Genomic DNA, 20,856 nt, shown 5'->3' on the forward strand with positions numbered 1-20,856 from the left:
CTACAGTCATTGTCAATGCATTCCACTACTATGGTGTCTCAACTTTCATGAGTTTTAGTAGATGCACAGTCATGGACTTTTCTATGAAACAGAAAGACAATATAAGCTCCTTTATTGTTGCCTTATAGAACGATTAGGAACTCTGTTTCTTTATATAGTAATTTTCCTCTTTTTATTGCTTCAACTACCAACAACTACTACAAATTTACCTTAAAACAAACTGTGACACATACCTCTGTATATACCTAGACATGTGTGCATATATATAGACACAAACACAAATACATACATACATATATGAACATATACACACACAAAGAACAATACCGAATAGGAGAAATTCCTGAAAAGCAAGAAAAAAACAGCATATTCAGAAACAGAAGAAAGCTATTGCTTGATTACGAAGTATTGCAACTTAGATATTAGATATCTTTCACATTTCCTTCTTCTTCTGCCATAATTCTGTTTCTGTGCTTGTGATGTTTTCTTCTAGCATACCCATGTCCTTCAGGAAGAGAGCCTTTTGGAAGATCCCATTGAACTGGGATACTCACAGAAAATTATCTGAGTAGTTTGCATAGAGAGAAAGAATAACTTTGGAATCAAGTGACTGAAAAGAGCAATGCTTGGGTTAGTAAAGCTTAGACTATAGCAGTCAGTGAAGAGTGGTAATAGTGATGGAGCCTTTGTCTTTGAACAGGAGCTGAAAAGGAGAAGTAGGTTCAAGTCAATAATGCCAGAATGGCAACTCAGTGAAGTTACTGTACACATCCTCACCAACTTCAAGGAGCTTTGGCCCAACATTAGGACTTGTTCCTGTGCTATAGTTTCTTATCATGCAATACCTCCTTCCATACCTATTTGGTTCTAATAGCAATATAGATGCAAACTTCACCTGCAAGTAATTGCTGTACCTCATAAACAGGGCACAAAATTTTTAGTCACATTGAAGACAATAAAAGCAAGTCTCTTCATCCAGAGAACCTGTGAAGTCGCTTCTTGTGAAGCATCATTCAATCCTTGTCCTCAGCCAAAAACTATGAGAAGCAAAGCTGCTCTACCTCGTCACTGAATGAAGAGCTTTCAGCCACTAAAGCAACACACAACTAGAGCCAGAGCTCCACTAATGGTCTTTGCTAATGGTAGGTGTGGTGTCAGGTCCACGTCAGGATCAATACTAGAGATTTTGTGTTGCAGTATGCCCTTGGTGCACTGTTAGTGGAAATATAATAATCTCAAGCTCCAGACCCAAGGCTGTACATACTGTTTCTCTTAGCCCTTCATTATGTTGAAGAGGCAACTGTTATATAAACCAAGATGTAAATATCCCAACCCAGAAAACAAGAAAGATATGCAAGTCCCACATGTTATTCAGATTGAAACATAAGCTATTGTGGCAGGCATCCTTGAATCTTAACTTCTACAACAAGTGTTTCAGAGCTTTCACACACACCACCCCACCCTAAAAAAAAAAAATACATAAATACTACCCAGACATCTTGAAAGGAGGCAGTCACCTCTCCAGGACTTCTTCCTGAATTCAGCAGGGCTCCTTGCCTTGGTTGGATAGCAAATGCAGTTTCATAAGTCCACACATGCTCAGACATCTGTAACACAACACACTTTATTCCATAGCCAAAAGACATTTTACTTTTCCTGACTAGTGAGGGGACAGCTCAGCCTAATGTCACTCACCCTTTGTTTCTCACGAGACAGTTCTAATATAACAATGGAGAGAAAGTACAATTGGTGGGAAAGAAGTAATGAAGGAAAAGGAGGGAAGTGACTTTGACCTTATATAGGTCACTTCTATAGCCCTTTTCAGGATCTTACTGAATGGCATTTTCTTCATGTATTGGTGAAACCTGGTTGGTGAAGTCTGTTCTGTCTCCCCAGAAATGCAGTGTCTTTTGTACTGAGAATGAGCTTGTATGTTTTGGTTGCTCTGTCCTAAGCAGAGCACCATAAAAATGATAGGACAGAGGATCCTCCTCAGAAACAGCATTTTGTGTCAGAGGATCTCAGAGTCTAAACATTTCCTATTAGACACTTTATTCTCAGAGGAGCCTGGCTTTCTGCAAGAGTCCTTTGTAGTCCAGCTGGATGTCATTACATAATTAAGCATACGAGCCAGGAGGTAGTCTTGAGCATGGCAGTTTCACAATTTAAGATCAAAATGTTATTCTTCCCTTCAAAAGATCTAGTGCCATTTGTTGTAATACTTTCATGCAAAGGATCAAATATAGTATTGATTATTCATTATTACCCTTAAAGAGGTCAGTAAACTTCTGGAATTCAGAAGACTTCTGGAGATCTGAAGGTATATAAGGCCTCAGGGCTTGATGACTCATCTTGACCTGAAGCTTTGAAATATCACCTGCTGTCTGGATTGTTCCTGCTTGCTGCCTGGGATTTCAAAGTCTTTCTCTATCTCCCTTTTTTCCCCCCAAGGCATCAGTCTTACAGACAGTGCCAGATCAAGAGAAGCAAAGAATGCAAAAGAAAGTGAAAGTGAGAAGACTGTGAGCTGGGAACCCAGCTGGTATACATCTGCTTTGCTAAGCTTGAATTGAAAACAAGTATCATTATTGTTCTGCACACATCCTACTGTGTTTAGTTGTTGCATCACATAGAAGAGGCAACAAGCATATCCTATGGCTAGCTGCATTGTGTTCAGCATGAGTTAACTAACTGTTCTATATCCTAACACAGGGAGTTTTTCAACCTTTCTGTGCCAATTTGATCTTCAGTCATGTTCAAATGGAGGAATGCTTAGAGGAGACAGGGGGTTGTTATGTGGAGATCCTGACAAAATTTAAAGCACTATCTCTCTCAACTTAAGAAAAAAATCAATGTCATATTAATCTAGACACTGTATTAAAAGTTTCCATTTTCAACAACATTGTTGCCTGTATGTTGTAGAATAAACCTTCAAGAGTGCTTTCTCACAGATGGTTAAATATTTAAGTAGTTGGCCACAGATTTTTTAAAAATTGAGATAATTAGAAGACTTGAAGCAGTTAATATTTATTAGTCACGAAGAGTTTGACAGATTGGATGTTTTCCTACCCACACATTCTCTAGCAGAAAAAAAAAATAAAGCCCTTAGCTTTCATTGTATACGAAGCAAGCCTTTTTACGAGGCAGAAGTAGAAAGCATAGACTTTCCAGGTTTCTCAGTATGAGACACTGAGATTAGTGGCTACCACTTAACTCAAGAACAGGCCAGCAAACAACAAAATTCACACTAGTTAGTGTCCAGGATGGAAACCTAAGGACTGACTCTTCTGCAGCACTTTACCTTTATAAATTATAGTGTCTCTAGCAAGGTTGCAGGGCTAATCCAGTCACTGGAGATTATGAGACAACCCCTTTTCTACTACCTTTGCCTCTTCTTTTGGCCTTCTTTGCAGGAGAGGAGACACGTAGCGCAAAGGTAGACCAGTTTGTGCCACTCCAGAAGTGTACCGGAGAAGACTCCCTAAATAGTAAATGAAACTGGCAGACAGGAGGCCAAGAACCAGCAGATTACTAAGGCTACTCTAGAGGCCAGTTTCACCAGACATGTTCTCTTTTATCTGTTTGAAAATCTGTCTGAAAAGCAGCATTGGGACATTTGCCTAGGCTTGCTGGCTGCCCCACAGACAGGTCGGAGCAGAAGCAGTGACACACTTCTCACTAAGCTGCAGATGTCCAGCAATGCTGAGCACCCCAAGGAGCACAGCTCAGCACTTCCCAGGCCAAGTCAGGCCAATGCAGCTGCATTGAGCCAACAGGCAGCCCACACAGACAGCGAGTTGGATGAGCTCAGGACAGACACACAGATATCTGCACAGCACATCCATGGTAGGTCTAATGTGCTCTCCATCTGTCAGTCCATCAATACATGCAAATGTTCAAACAGTATCTGTGTGCAAAGCCTGTGCAATGGATGTACACATTGTTAATATATGACAGAGCAGCCACTTGAAACTGTTACTTTTTTCATAAGATTAATACTGACTTTGTCAGTGATTCATGAAAAACATAAAAGTAGCATCAGTGTTATACCATGTAGCTGACTGGCTATAATGAAGATTCACCTACATTGTATCTTACTTCTCTCTTCTTATTAGCACCACTAAATGGTCAGCAAGTGCACCAGTATGAAATCCCTTGGGCTCCTTTACATTCAAAGGCAGATAGAAAGTAAGATAAAACCAAACAAGGCATCTTAGTAAGAACATCTGCGTGTATCCACACACATCATTAAAAAAGAATGGGTGCATAGGATTAACTGTACCAGGCAGCGGGATGAGTGGAAAGGATTTTCATCAGTGTCTACACAGCAAGGCCAAGGGCAGGAAGCAATCTACAATATTCCTGCTATAACTCTAACCTGGTACAAACCAGCAGGGCAAGACCAACTGCCCTGGCAGGCTGAACACAGTCCTGATGTGGAGTCACCCCAGCATTGCCCTCAAGGGAACCCAAGAGAGGGATCAGAAATCAGCCTTATGTACTGATCTGTGCTAGTTTGCTCTCTATGGGGATGGTACCTGGAGCAGAGTGATCCCCTGGCTACACCCTCCCTTACTGTGTTCAGAAGAGTTAAACCCACTGAGGGGATTTTTCTTTATCCTACAAAAATCTTTAAGGGCCATGCTTATATTATATAAAAGGATAAGATTTGTTCTCAGTTTGTTTTTTTTTTTTCTTTATTAATATTATTTTTGAGATATTTTTCCCAGTGCCTTCTTTTCAGAAAATAGCTATTCATGCTTTATCTCATTGCTATAGTGAGATTCTGGAGGACTGGAAAACGGGTAGCATTATGAGATACAATGAAAGCAAAACCTGTTTTAAGTTAACAAAGACTCAAAAGTTTCTTAAACTTTCATAGGTTTTCTTTGATTGCTAAAAAGCATGTTGGAGAAAGCATGTTAAAGGTTCAGCACCTGTCCTCTTTCAGGAGGGATCCACAATTCTCAGCCCTAAGATCTCCGGCAAGACTCATTGCAAACCAGAAGACAAGAATAGAACATAGCAATAAAAAAGAAGCCACAACCTTTTAAAAAACAAATATCGCAGGATTCCTTCATGCACCGTAAAGAAACAAAACGGAAATGAACCCACATTATTTCCTTGTCAAGTACCCAGAAGAAAAATTTACACCTTAAAAAGGTTTGACCTCAATATAGGCCATAATGTAAAAATGTGAGGATCTTGGAAACTTGTGCTTTTCCTGGACTGAGGCCCAGATCTGGTAATATATCTTGCCTGTTACTGTATTTTTCTTGCTTATTCCAAAGTAGGAAAGGTTCTTTTGAAGAAACATGTTTTCTAGACACTTTGATAGACCAGAGTTGGGGTCTGTTTAAATACTTCAAGTTTGATATACACACATATAGTTATAACATTTTCTGGATATGAGCCAACATTGCTTGTCTGGATCCAGTTCTTACTATCAATATGTTGTGGGACACTAGACAGAATGGTCTCTACCCTAACACATGGAGTATATGTTAGGCCAGACAGATAATGGTGAGACAGGCAACTTGCTGTGCCTTCTTCACCATAGTTTTAATGAGCAGCACCTGGAAGAATTTATGCACATATTGAAAATGTCCACCTAAAGGAAAAGAGGGCTGCTGGCACACACTGGTAGTGCATCACATCTGCTTGGAAAGGGAACGTTTTTCCCCTTAATTCACACAAGGAAATCTGTCAACAGTTCTATCCGGTGACTGACTATTGTTGGGATGAGTACTCTTTCAGAGGCCATTTTGCTGGGCTGGTCACAACGTGCTTTTGCACACTGACCTGTTGTTCTGTTCCTGATGATCTCCAGGCTGAGCTGAAACTGAGGCTACAAACTATTAAGCCTACCATAAGAATGACATGGACTGTCATGTACATCTCTCTGCTTACTCTTTTTGGTTATCTAGAGATTATTTATGCAAATGCTTTCCTGTATGCTATCTCATAACAGTTGACTGAGGGCATCAGAGCTACTGAGACAGAGTCCGACTGATATTTTTCCTCCAGGTACACCTCTAAATCCAGCTAGAAGTGGGGGGCAACCATACAATAATTCACGTTTACTATCCCCACTACAATTAATTTGTGCCATATCTTATCAAACCACTGGCCGTGAGAGAAAGTTTTCCCTATTGGAACGTGCATAAGTCACTCTAACTTTTGTAGCTGTGGACTGAAAGCAATTCCTTCCCCACCTTCCAGTGTTTGCTCAGGTGCAGTTTGGTTTCCACATGAACTGATTCAGGAGAACCTGCCTCAACCAGCAAGCTAACAGGAGTCATCAACCAGCTTGTGCTGACTGCAAACAAAATCCTCATCCTGGAAGAGCCTGTTACATAAAAGTACACTACATAAAACCATCTTTGTATTTGTCACTTATTGTAAGTCCTTCAGTGATTTGCCTTTAAGGATGACTACATTTTTAATCAATCAGCAAGGCGTACAGTATGTAAAGTTCATGCTAGCTTGAGCGGCAGTGGACTGTGTTTTTTCCCCTGGTGAACAACTCCCTCTCAGCCCGTGAGCTGTAGCTGGTGAGGTTGTGCAGCCTGCCTATTAGGTCTGCTCCCAGCCGCATGCCTGACTGCACTCTCAAGTCTCAGGGCCAAGAGTAAACTTTAAAGGAACCATGCCAATTAAATGTAAGCAGAAACAAAAGACTATTTTTAACCGAACCAAATGTGATCAGAAATGTTCGCATTAAGCTGGTACCGATAATAATTCTTATTATTTTCTATTCAGTAAAGAAGGCTTTTGGTTGAATTTGAATATTAAAATCTGTCATGAAAATGAAGCTATCTAAAAATTAGAGTTGATCAAATTGTCCGTTGCCATTGAAAGCAAATTAAATACATTTTGCTAGTGGTGAAAAGTAAGCCTAATTTCAAAAAACAGTAAAGATTTTCTGTGCCAAATGTTTTAAAGTCGTGTTTTGTCGATCTTACAAGGATAAAAACGAATAAAAGCTAGATGGCATGCATTATCTGCAAGAGGCAAAGACAAAACACTGCAGGAAGGTTATCCCGTATGAATTCCAGCAAACCCTTTATATCATATGATAGTCCAAATAGAATACAGCAGGTTGCAGAAAACATATTTTAGGAATGACATAGGGAATTTTATAGAATATACTTGGATTAGTTCTTGTACTCTCTCCATTTTAAATATAATTGATTCAGCCCTCAGTTCAGACAAAATAATGTTTCAACTTCAGTGTTTAACTGTTCTGCTGGACTGGAACCCCACTTGCAATGAATCTAACTGTGCAAAGAGACTCAAAAATGTCAACATTTTCAATCCCTTTATCTTGTTTTTATTTTCAACATTAAAAGCAAGTGGTGGGCATACTACTAGAAAGCTCCTCTCCAGTGTTCAAAGGGCCTTGATTCTAACCTTGTCACGCTATGAAACAGCTAAAAGCTATGAGAGATGGTCACCTGTTTGTTAGAGCCTGTCCAGAGCTTCTACCACAGTTTGTGCAGCATACCACCAGGAAAAGCAAGAAGCATATAAAAAATGTCAGGGTGTCCAAAACAGACACTGGATTGCCTGCAACGCTTCATCAGTGTATTTCTTGGAAACAGATCTTGTGGGAATATACTGGATTTATTTCTCTTGGGGCCTCCTAACACTCTCCTGAAAATCTCAGGTACGTGCTGAACAAAAGGGAGAACAAAACATTCTGCCTTAAAAAGCCCTTTGATCAGATGAACTTTTGCTTAAAAGAGAAGCGAGAATGTCACCATTCCAAAGGGATTCTGTCAATTTCTGCCATTATTTCCATAATTCAATACCTTACAATTATGCATTTCAAAGTCATCTGAAAGAACCAATAAAGACAGATTGATTACTTTATCTGTACGCATCACTATGAGACATTATCACTCAATGCTGCCAAGCCAATTCCATGCCAGCCCTTGATCTAAAATTAGACTAAGGACAAGGAAGTGTTCTTTCCTCTACAATGATCACCTAAACCTGAATGAGCCAACAGAGGCTGGGAGTCTACAAAGCAGTCAGTACCAGTGGGTGATTGCTGGTGAAAAAATTCATGACCTCAAGAACAGGCCATTCAGGACTTTCCTGAGAACATTTACAAATTTCAGCATCCACTAAGCAAGGTGCTTAAAATATCCACTAGTGATACATCTTGGAATTTACTCAGAAAAGTTAACTAGGCAGGGAAGACAGATATCGAGTGTAGCAACCTGAAGTACAGAGAGTGGTTCTGGTTAACCAGAAACAGTTATTGTCCAGAACAGAAGTAGAAAATGTTCTGCACTGGCCTCTTCTCCCCACAGTTGCTCCACTAGGAAGAACAGAGATTTCAGAGCCTCAGTCCCTGCAGTTCTTCCCAGCCTGAGCAATGTGGAAAGTTTCCGCCCCATATCTGGGTGGAGGTAGCACCAATTAACTGAGCTGCTCATTTCTCAGAAACACGTATGCTGTTTCACAGATACTGTGTGGAGGTCAAGGAAATGTCTTCTGGCTCTGACTTCTTTGGATGGTTTTAGCACTTCTTCACACCCATCTGATTGCACTCGGATTTGAGCACTTGCTTAAAGTCAAGAATCTGTTTGCTGCTCCATGGAAGATGATGCCTTCTATATCACCATGACCTAACATAAATATAGGTAAGCACTAAACTTCCACCACAGCTGCTCCATCTGGAACAATGTGTGAGAGCTTACGCCAAGCAAAGGATTGTCCTCATCTAACTTCAAAAGTCCTCAGCCTGCTACCATCTTAGAGTACAAGTTGGGTTCGTATGTGTGTATGTAGGGACATATACCTCATGTTATTTTCCATGCATACTTCATGTGTGCACAGCGCACATAGGCCTAGATCCATGAGTGTGTGTGTGCGTGCAGATAGATAAGCAGATAATCTGGAATTATTTCAAAGCAAGTGAAACATTTTTCTTTCTTTCTAGTTGTTTCGCAACAACTTGGCCTTGGGATCTTCCAGGGAGTTGTATATATGAGTGACATCCTTGCCTGTTTTTACAGCTCCTGCCTTACGTCAATTTAAGCATCTTTCCTACACCTGGAGGAGTTCAACAAACATCAGCTCACAGGTGTCACCCTCCATGGGCTGAAGGCTGGCTCCAGAGAGTCTAGCCAATATCTGCTTTGGCTATTAACAGCCTTGGAGAGGCCAAGCTCAGTGTGTGGGGGGAAGCAGAGGGAGGAGAAGGTGGAAGGCAAAGGAAAACAGGGGGGTATACATGTATGTGCATGTGCATTCACTGCTGCTTTAACTTTCCATCCATTTAAGAGTTTAAATACTAGTCAAGCACTTAAAATAACATTAGGACACATTCCAGCTTTCTCTGCCAGTCAGAGGGAAAAAATGTTGAAACCCGGCATCTCAGCACCCCAAGGGCTTTATGATTTGTTAGGTTTAGTAGTTCAGAGGATTAAAAAGACAGAAATATTAGTAGAAAAAGAAGAGGGAAAAGTCAATGTATTCACTGAAGCAAATCTAATGGGTTGCTCGGCCAGAGAAGAAAAGGTTCTACTACCTGACTGAATCTTATTTATATTTCTTGCTCCACAATAAAAAATAATTTTCTAGACATTCTGCCCCCCCCTTTTTTTTTTTGCTATGCTAGTCACATTTCCTAAATCCTTTATCAATGGCTGCTCTGCATATGAATGGGCTGTAATTGAACTGTCACATTCATGAAGGTCAGTAACCTTTCATTAGGAAGAATGTGTCTTTCTTGATAAATTGGAAAGTCCCGGAGGATTTGAAAGCATTTTTTTATTTCATTCTTTCAAATATACCTTTAAAATCTAACACATCTTTTTCTCTCTTTCTCTCGCTCTCTTTTCATAGCACTCTGACAAACCCCTCATCTTTGTCTTTGTCATAGGCAGTTCCATGCAAAATATTCAATCACAGGCTTTCACTGTGACCTTCTTAAAAGCAAAATGGGAAGCATAAGCCCCTCACCCTCAACCTCTCACTTTGAATTGCAGATAGCTGATACTTTTGCTTAAAAAAAAAAAAAAAAAAAAAAAAAAAAAAAAAAAGTCAAAACCTTGAGATTAGAGTTTTTGCTTATGTTCTTGCTTCTTCAGACTGACTTGAATATCTACAGTAGAGTGACCCAAATCAAACTGTGTCAGTGCCAGTATACCTGTCCATCTTTTTTGTGTGTCCATTTATGTGCAGAGATGGACAAGTAGTGACAGGCTGTATGTGAAAGCCAAATTATGGGAAAGAATTGTCCTTAAAAAAATACTTAGTATTGCAAACAGCTTTTGAACACTGCCACAGGTTAGCTCCATAAAACTCAGTCTTCCCTGTCTAAGGAAAATAAGCTCTTCAGAGGAATATTTTTGCACCTTGATGTGCACCCTGACACAGCAAGGTCTTCAAAACAAGCTTTGCAGCTGCCAAACTCATAACCACTGCCAGAAGCTCACTTTCTCCTCCAGATTTCAATCAGAAAGCATGCAGCAGGATGCATGGAAATATGTTGAGCTTCCCACCCTTACAAGTGCAAAGGTGCCATCAGATGCCTTAAAAATACTACCAAGGCTGCTGATCATACGGACAGAAGATATCTGTTCCTGTAAATCCCAAGACTAAGCCTTCTTCTAGCTAGCTAAGCCTAGGGCCTATCTTCAGTCACTTGACCAGCTTGGTGTCAAGGGATCAGAAGAAAGGTAGCTTGGTGACAAATTCAGTCATCATCAAAATAGAAACATCAGCATGGAAAAGGGTATATGTGATAAATGGAAGCAAACATCTGGCCTTTGGTGTTAGCTAGTCAAATATTCCAAGAATTAACATGAATTTCAGGTTCTTCAGAGCTGTCAGAAGACTGTCCTTTTACTGTAAGCACCAAGAAAATTGGGGTGATTGAAGATTCAGCCCTATAAGATGGAATATAGAAGAAAGAAGAATAAGGTATAATTGCAAAACAGCTGGAGTCCTTTAATGGTGCAGGCCACACTGGAAGCTTTTCAGCTGGAAAGATGAAAGAAGCAAAACATTTCTTTTGATTTTTGCAGAAACAGTTGAATGAATACTTTCATTAATTAGGCTTAACTTACTTGCTCAAGTCCTCTCTCAAGTAGTGGACTTCTGTTGAGTTTATATGCCTAGCTTTGAATGGAAATCCTTTACTGCAGTGCCACAATATGGATCTTATACTAGTAAGGGAAGCCATAAAAATTACTCTCTCCAAGCAAAAAAAGAAAGGTGTTATCTGACTTCCATATTAACATCCTCCTCCAGCAGCAAGAGTACGCTCCAGTTCTGCCACCACTCTCTAGACACAGATTTCATGGTGGAAGCTAGGCAGGTGTGCCTAGAAGTATCTACCAGCCTAGATCACAATCAGAATTCTCTCTGTCACTGGTGAAGTGCAGGCGCCTGTGAAAACACTATTTACAAAAAAGACCAGCCTTTATCAGAGGCTAAAGCTATCTGGCAAACACTACCTAAGACTCTAAAACACAGAGAGGCCTTCACAGACCATCACTTTCAGTGCCATGTACAGGCTGCCCAACCTAAGAGCCCAACTTAGAAACCCCCACCACAATGTCTTCTAAGGTCAATAAGCAAGGAGTGATTCAGACTCATACTTTTTGTGAGCAGCAGTCACAGCGCATCACACAGGCAGGACCAAATTCTCTACGTGCCTAACGTGAGTACCAAGGTGACTTTTTTTTTTCTTTTCCAGTGACTGCAGAGGAAGCCAAGCATCTTGGCATAACAGGTGGTCAGAATTACTCACCAGTTTCTTGACCGGACACGTTGTCATTGCTCCCATGTTTCATAGCAGGCAATGGGAATACAGCTCACAGTTTCTAGCTGTCAGCATGATCTTTGCTCTGTGGGATAAATAGGTACATTCCTGTATGGTGCTTTTCAACTGTACGTCAGGAAATGACTCTGTAGTGAGCCCTGTTTCGGAAACAAGAACCTGAGTGCTTTACTAGGGAGTGATTAGTAAGCAAAGAAGAAAATAGAAGTTATATTTTAGGGTAAAGCACCATTTATGGATCAGTTCTCCCAAGGGTTACTTTGGGTTTTAATCTCCTGCAACACATGTGAGTGTGCCAGTGATTTGGAGTGTGGTTTCATACAAGCACCCAAACATTCAGATACTTTCAGTTGCCAAAAAAACAGAATTAACTGTCAGTCAAATAAACTCAAGTGGAAGATCACAATCTTGGAAAAGAAATCTCATCAAATTAAATATTTTTAAAGATATTTTCTAGCATGCCTGGCTTAAAATAACTCTGGAGTAACACTTCTTACGGTGTATTGTTATTTCTCTTTTCAGATAAAAGGTTAATAGCCGAGTGGATGTGAGGTAACTACTTAAAAATCTCTGGAGAGATTCTGTTACGATTTATGATCTTGTGTCCTCTGTCTAAAGCATCCAAATTTCTTTCCTCACTTGAAGATGGAGGTAATTTCCTACATTTGAGTCCTTGGATTCATATACAGCTAAAAACTTTTTGTATATCAAGGAATTTGAATTCCAAGATTTCCATTCAGGATTGTCTCAAATGAAGCTCTGATAACTGCTTATGGAAAAAACAACAGAGAGGCATATCACTTCATTATATATATCCAGACCAAAACAATGAGGCTTCTCAAGCACTCTGCACATGCACTGTATATAAAATAAAAGTGGTTAAAGAATTTGTTTAGAAGTGTGTTAAGCATTTTCCAGGCAGGCGGTGAATAAATCCACTTTACCACTGCATGGCTTTACAAAGAAGCCCATCCATTAACATGGGAACCCTCTTGTTTGCATTTCTTAACAGCTGACATTTGTACCTTTCCAAGGAAAGTGAAGGGCATCTCATTGCCTCATTGTTTAAATCAGTGTGGAAATAATGGGGATGATAGGGAATTGGAGCTAATTTCCTTTGTCTCCTATTCAGCAGATAATGGTGGTATGTGCGGGATGCTAAAGGCCAGGCAGAGGAGGTGACCTGAAGATGACTTCATTCTTATGAGGTTTATCAAAAGCTCCTGTCAGTCAAATGCATGCTGAGAGATTGGGGACTGGCCATCTGGTCCAAAGTTAATCAAAGAGGAAAAAGGAAAGTGAGGAGGTGAAAAATCCCCCTGTTAGCTTTGTTCAAGGTGGAGGGAGATGTAGAGAGTGAAGGGAACTCCTGTGCTCCAGCAGCCCAGCGCCCAGGCTGGATGGCCACGCTGCATGCAGAGGAGTAAACCCAGCAGAGCGTGGTGGAGGAGCGTGGGGGAAAGGGAAAGACAGCCTTGTTTTGAATTTTCACTGGGATGATCCCACACCAGTTTTAAGCGGATAGTCTGAAGGTCACTGCTACTGTTAGCCATGCAGAGCAGAGGCAGAATTGTTTCACTTGTCCTCAGAAAAAAAGGGGGAGTGACTGACTCACGGTAGGGAACCGGTGTAACATAAACCACAGGGTTTTCTGTCAGAGAGCCAGACTTCTTGCCTCGGAGTTTTGTTTCTTGCAAGCAGGAACAAGAGGTACAGCCATGCCACCTTCATGTCCTGCAGACACCACCTTAACCCAGGTTCTCACCTTCTAACCCCTCCACCTACTGGACTCAAAACCAGGTGTCCTGCAAGAACTAGCCACTTCTGAGAAATCTGGCCTATAATGGTTTTCCTATCAATACTGACCCACATACATTTTTACACTGTCTCTAAACTAAGAGGAGTATAGAGAGTGGATTTAACAATAAAGCATTTGGTTTGGTTTATGCTGAAAGGGTATCACACAATGCTTGTAAGTAAGACTGAAGACACCAATCAGACAATTGAAATACTGTTTGAATGTGTGTCTTACGTAAAAATACATTATTTCACCATAGATGCATTCTGAAGTAAAACACCCGAGCGTGACAGCCTGTTAGTCTGATTTCCATAACCAGCCCTGTTCAGCTGCTCAAATGAGCTAAATAGAGACATATTTTTAAAACTACAAACGTCCAGATTGTGAATCCCTCCCGCATGCTGGCAAGTAGTCATGCTAATGAGTAGTATCCTTGACTCCAGGGGAAAAATTCTTGCCAGAAAAGGTTTCACAATCCCAGCCCTAAACATTTATAAAATTATTAATCAATGTGAACTAACTTAAAACAAAAAAGAAAAAAAAAAAGAAAAAGAAAAAGAAGAGGAATAGGGGAAGATTGTTTTGAAAGGCTGCAAATTAAAGTTGAGCACTAAGAGATGTTTTCGTGGACTTAGGCAGAGCAAGGGATGAACCTGCTGTCTCTAGTACCAACACAGCCCCCTCCAAACCCCCCCAGGAAGAAACATGCTAAAACCAGAAAGAATGAAAACAAAAGAGTTTGACTGCTTCATATACCTGGGGGCGGGACTCTCTTCTCCATTAAGTTTCCATTCTGCTTTCTCCTCAGGTCGAGGTCCAGTCAGGTCCCTATAGAGAGGAACATATGGAAAACAGTGGCTGTGAGTTCCGCTCTACCTGCAGCTTTGCTGAGCTGAGTCTCCTTCCACGCCCTGTTCAGAAGTGTCACTTTGCATGGCCAAGCGCTGTAAAATAGAGCTCAAAATGGCAAGAGTGGAAGCACGCAGGTCTTTAAAAACAAAACCGAACCTTTACAAAGCACCTAGCCCCAAAGAACTGCTGCTGAAAAGAGGATTTCAGCCAGGAACATACAGCCCTGCCCGTAAGTACACAGTATATACGCAGGTATACACTGATCACTGCCCTCATGTTTTTAGTGAGTTTTTAAACTATAAAGCAACCTGCTGCATGCTAGGCAACTTGAAACAGGCACAGCCAAAAGTGAACAAGGGTGGAGGTTGGGAGGCCTTGGATTTTCTTGCTGCTGATGTCTGACATGACCCCTTATGCACAGGAATAAAAGTCAGTGAAAAATCTCGTGCACGCCAAACAGACTAATTTTCCTTACCCTGACTTGTACTTTCTATCTACTGAACATACTTACCTGAGCTGTGATGACTTCAGAAGAAAAGGAGTTAGTAACTTTGTTGTTTTTATCCGCACTGCTCTAGATCTGACATAAAGATGACTAAGAAAAGGATCTTTCCCAATCCCTGGAAAGAAAAAGCAGACATGTGGATCCCAACAGAAAAAACCAAGCACCGACATGTCTGAAATACTGTGCCTGCTATGATTAAAACTCATGAGCAACTAGAAAACAACTCTGTTTCTGTCTTTATAGCATGAAATCTGCAGACACTTAGAAATGGCTTACAGAAAAGTGAGCAAGGAAATTTCACAAGATAGAAACCTGCTATCCTCTGGATGAATTAGGGTTTTTTATCAGGCAGCAAGTTATTATCATATATTTATGATTCCCCTTGCCTACTTCCTGCTGGATCTAACACAAAGAAAAAGCTTTAGACTTACCTGTATCTGCAAGGATTCCTAGTCTAACACATTGGTTGGATACACAGGCAAGACTATGGTGTCTTCAGTATGTCCTCCTCCTTCTTGTGGGCTTGAAATAATTTAACACACCAAGTTAGATAATGCCTTAAATCAAAGAGTAGCCCCATTTTCTGCAGTGGCTGAGACTATTTCCAAAAGCAGGTAGGGGATTTAGCTACATAACCCTAAACCGATGGAAGATAACTGACTACATCTTTTGAAGACATTGAGAACATCCAACTATGGTGTTTTTCCCATACCTCCACATCTCTGTTATTTTTAGTCAGAAATCATGTAATTGCAGATATTGCAAAGCCCTTCCTGAAGAACCTATTCAGCTTTCTTCTCTGTTATCCTGCATGGCCAACAGCAAGCATACTGCACGTATGTTTTAGTGATTGCCACAGCAGTAATTCACAGAGAACCAGTTTTCCTTCAAAACACTTCAGAATAGCAAGAAGTTGGGGGAGGGAAGTTATCAGGATGCTGGAAAGCACTAACACAATTTATTAGACAAACCCTGTGTGGATGCAATGGCAAGTCTGCTATCAAAGGCAAAAACCTTTAGGCATTTTACATCCCATAATCCCAATGAAAGCCTGTTTTTGCAGATACCCTGCAGTTCATGAATCACTGGCTGCAGCATACAAAATCCCCTATTTAAGTAATTACAGTACAATACATAAATCTGCACAGTGGCTGATGTTATATAAAATATTCCAAGGCAGACTCAAAACTACAACATAAAAAAAAAAAAAAAATCCCAAATGGACACAATTGTCTTGCAGTAAGCATATTTTGTGAAGTTGAGTATGCTCCGATCTACTCATATTAGGTCTGTCCTGGGGACTTGAGGAGGTCTGGCAATGCAAGGACCCAAGTGAGCCATATACAGAGAATGGCTCCTGTCTCCAGATATAATTTTCCATTTCTTTTCACTTTCTTTTCAGCACACCCTCAAGCCTATTTTTACACAGCTGGATGGTTTTGTTATTGCAACCTTAGTTTTCAAATATCAAAGAACACAGAAAGAACTCGAATCTCAACCCTGGCCTTAGCCATGCATTTCCTGAAGAATGGGGCTGCTCTCCATGTCTTCAGCAGAATGAACCAAAAGCCTGGTATTTATTTACCTAAATTCCACCAGGCAGTGTGAATACTCATCTCTGTATTCAGTTCTGATTTCTCTCCACACCTGGCCATTTCAGCTTCTACAATCAGCAGTAGGGAAGATAGATTGTCTTTCATGAAGAGCCCCCATTTGACTTTGGTTTCATCTACAGATAGCACATTTCACCAAAGCTTGTACCCTTCAGCTGGTCTGTAAATCAGACTTGGATTGACAAGTGGGTGGCATTTTGCCAAGTCAATTCCAGATCAGACCAGCAACTCTTAGTCATACCCACACAACCAGAACACCAACGAAAAAGGATAAAGAAGGGCAGAATTGCATTGTGATTTACAGAGCATGATGAATGTGTTCATTTTGGATTAATTAGAAAATATGTTCTACTCCTCTCCTTACAATTTAAGATCTGGTGAAGGTCACAGAAGAAAAAATATCTGAACTGGGAAATGAACATTACTTTTATTGTAAGGGTTTACTGACTACTTCTTTCAGAGGAAGTGCACAAGTAGTCTTTCAGTGAAAGTCACAGTTTTAGAAACGTTGGCCTGAATAAAACTTAGCATTTTCAGAAATCTCCTGTACCTCCCACAAGGTCCAGCTCTTCAGTACAAGCTTTATCTTCTTGTTCTTGGTGCAAGGAATCTGCAGAACAATAGGAACTTGGTTTGCAAAGAGAAAATTATGATGGTTCACAAAACGTAAAGTCAATCGCCATTTTAGAAGTGTTTTATGAACTGGAAATCTTTCTCCAAAGTATTTCACTACAGTCCAACAAACATTACCTGCTGGCAGAATTTTATCCTGTTAAAGTTGGCAACGGTTTCTTCACCAAAGAGTAAGTTTTGTTCAGGCTTAATTTACTTTCATACTCCCTCCAAATCCAATGTAATTGCTCAAGTGCAGGTTGACAGGTGAGTCTAAATTAAGTGACCAACAGCAATCAAGGCACTAACACCAACTATACAGTGAAAACAGGGAGGAACAACAATTATCATCTCATGAAAAGGCTGTGTTAGGTTTGTGTGGAGTTCCCAGGGCAGGCTGTTTTAATTGGACATAAGTTTTTCCTTGAAGAAAGGCAGAGCCATGATGCAGAAGGCTTTCCTGCATTAGGTCTGCCTTTTGCTACAAGCACCAATCACAAAGAGTACAAGCAGTTTGAGTTAAAGACACAGTGAAGAGTTTGGCAGAAATCTAGACTGTTCTCTGTGTGGGATGTTATGATTCCTCCAGCTGCAATTCCCTAGGATGCATTTCACCTAGCCAACACCTGACAGGAAATATTTAGGAGGTTATAAGTCTTCTTTAGAAGAAAATTACAGCAGAAAGAGGTCCAATATAACAACTAAAACGTAAGAAAAAGATTTCTCACAGTTTGTGTTCTAGGTGCCCAGCTGAAATCCTGGCTCCATAAAAAGTCTTTTTCTGTGCACTTCTAGGAGGCCAAGTTTGTCAAAGTCTAGCTAGCTTTCATATATATTTGACTTTGCTATGCTGCCTAGCATCATAGCCAGAGAAGAGCAGATTCAGTTTTACTGTGAAGAACAAACATAGTGTACACTAAGGCAGAAAACAGTTTGGTTTGCATATCCCTATGCACCTCAGCAGGTAGCCATTTAGTAATATGAAGAAGGTGTCCCCATCCTTCTAATTTATTGGGTTTATTTGCCAGAGGCAGGGAGGCAGAACTTTGAAATAATTTTTTAACATAGTTGATGCTGATTTTATTTTTCTCTAAAGAGTTTTATTGACTTAATACAATACCAAGTCTTTTGATTCAGGGATCATATTGCTACAGCATGACAACAGATTTGTTTGCTAAAACAGAGAGTTGTACCACAGTATCTAATGATCTCTGATCATATGCATATAGGTTGTTTTATGGCTTTAATTCAAAGAATAGACCAAAATATCCAGCCTTATGAAAATGGGTAATTGTGGCTGTCATACAGATGCTTTGCTAAAAAACCTCTGACTCACAACCAAAATAAATCAGAGAGGTGGGAAAGAAAGGGTGCAGCCTATTGACCATTTTGTGTCAGTTTAACAAAGCTATCGCTGTCAAAATTGCAGCAGTAATATAACAGACAATATAACCAGTATCTTCACCTTGTCTTCTCAGCAGCTGAACGAAAGAGAAACAAAAGTAAAAAAAGCAAGCATTTTTTTCATAAGGCATGTCCTGTGCTTAATACCTGCCTTTGTCCTGTGTTCATGGTCAAATTATCAATATGAATGAGCAACGGTAGGGTGGATGAGCTCATGATTCATGAATGAGATTAGACCAGAACTTCCAGAAAAAAACAAGTATTAATCTATGTCCCTTTTCTCATACTTCCCCTTAGCAGCCTTCTATCCAAAATCCAGAGAATGAAGCGATTACGAGAAGAAAACAGCATTAAAAAAGATAAAAACTCCACTGCTCTGCTAATCACTTGGAATAGTCTGTATAGCCACCAACTGAAGCAGGGATCTTTGCTCCATTGTGATGTATGAAGTGACTTCAAGAAAATGAGATGGGAAGGTAAATATACAAAGTAGGATTTAGCAAGGCACTGGGTGAAGAGGGACAAAACCCCTTCTTACAGTTGTCAGTAAAAAGGAGGGTGACACTCTTATAGAGTTAGAGGAGGTCAATAAATCACCATCCTTATCTTGCAAACAGAGCCTGTGACTTCAAAAATTAGCTCATTTATTCTGCACAATTAAATTTATTGAAGTGTGACAGAAAAAGTTTAGCAGTCGCTGATGCAGAAAGGCAGCAACAACAGACGCAGGCAACTGACTGAATGACACAATTAGTTGATTTTCATTTTATTTATCAATATAATTATTGAATTGTATTTATCCTATTTCACAGATTTTTACCATTATTAGACCCTGGGCCTCAAGGGAAAGAATTAGTTCAAATTTTCAGTCTAACTTAATATGATTATAGAGCTCCTAATAAAAGAAAAGTTCTATAAAGTGCTACACAATCTTGTATTCAATGTCACCCCACCATCAGGCTCTGAAATAGGGAATCCTTTCACATAAAGGCAGCAAATTGAATATTAATTGTGAACACGCTACATTCCCTAGATGGCAACTGGACCTATGTTCGCAGGATCCCACCCAGATGCTGCCTCAAAGGAGCCATAATTCCTTCCAAATTTCAAATGTGGGGATATGTTTGTTTCTTAAAAACAAAGAAACAAAATGACAAAAAGCAACAAACAAAACCACAAACCCCCAAAACACTCAAACAGGCAAAAAAACCCCACCACCAACAAAACAAAACCAAACCACAAAAAAACACCACCACAACAACAAAAAAAGCCAATGCACTCCTTTTGTCCCCACCCCAGCTTCAAGCTTCTATAAAATTATTTGGAAATGTTGTGGAAACAGTGCAGGAATATTGGAGAAAGGCTATCATGTCAGAGGAGCAGAGGATGAGTATGGTTCTTACAAAAAATTACAACACTGATAATTTTGGCACCCACTGAAAAAAAAAATAACTCTAAAGCTTCTGAAAAGATTTTTTCAAAACAAAAGCTACTAACAAATTAAAAAGGTACCTGTTAGCAAAACTTACTTTTCTTCTTCTGTCCAGTTTAGAAGCATCTAGACTACTCTAAATTGCTCTGGCTCACTTCTATGCACACTTTTTTTTGTCACTCATGGTGTCTGCTTCGGTTTTGAACTCATAAAAGACAAAATGAGAAATGCTGGACCTGCCTCATGCGCATATTCCGCCCTTGCTTTCTACATTCTGTGATTCTGTGATACATGAGGAAGCAAGCATGTGTTCAGCAGTGAGCTATATAATAATTCATGTCCTTTCTCACAGGTTCAGGAAATTAGACCACTTGCTATTACGAGTGTCTAATTTTTCCAATGTTTTGAAAGACTATTTCCATTGCAACTAGCTTACTCAGTTGTACCCTCCACTTCCATTCCATAAAAATTAATTTATTTGCTCTGAGAAAAACACATACAAGCCATTTTTCTAAATGTTGGTCAAAGTGTCATGGAGCATTGCCTAAAAACATTAAAAAATGGAGAGGGTCCAATGTAATTCTGCAGCTATAATTAATAAGAATTAATATTATTATTTACAATTAGTAGCTGACTTTGGGTGATACTTCCAGAATTCCCAGTGACAAACAACATAGTCAGGTTAGTGGGATCTTGATATCTGTGTAGGCTCAGACTATATTTTGGGAATTTCGTATGGTGACTTCTCCAGGAATGGGGAAGAAGGAAGGTTTGTGCCTGTAAGACACATAAACTACTAGAGCTAATGAACTGGATCTCACTGGGACTATTCAACTT

At 40.0% G+C, this 20,856-nt stretch overlaps 1 long non-coding RNA gene across 2 annotated transcripts; it reads right to left on the reverse strand.

Annotated features, from left to right (window-relative positions):
• Positions 1–1,492: 1,492 nt before the first annotated feature.
• On the reverse strand, positions 1,493–20,298 carry LOC309436607. 2 transcript variants are annotated; one of them, XR_014183378.1, is made up of 7 exons: positions 20,100–20,298; positions 17,122–17,181; positions 15,390–15,480; positions 14,965–15,073; positions 14,358–14,429; positions 11,774–11,870; positions 1,493–1,607 (listed from the first exon to the last, which is right to left on the reverse strand). It is a non-coding gene; the product is annotated as an uncharacterized lncRNA (long non-coding RNA). The 2 variants fall into 2 exon arrangements; XR_014183377.1 differs by lacking the exon at positions 14,965–15,073.
• Between the last annotated feature and the right edge of the window lie 558 nt (positions 20,299–20,856).

This window comes from Streptopelia decaocto (genome assembly GCF_964273445.1).
Source record: "Streptopelia decaocto genome assembly, chromosome: 2".
Taxonomy (NCBI): Eukaryota; Metazoa; Chordata; class Aves; order Columbiformes; family Columbidae; genus Streptopelia; species Streptopelia decaocto.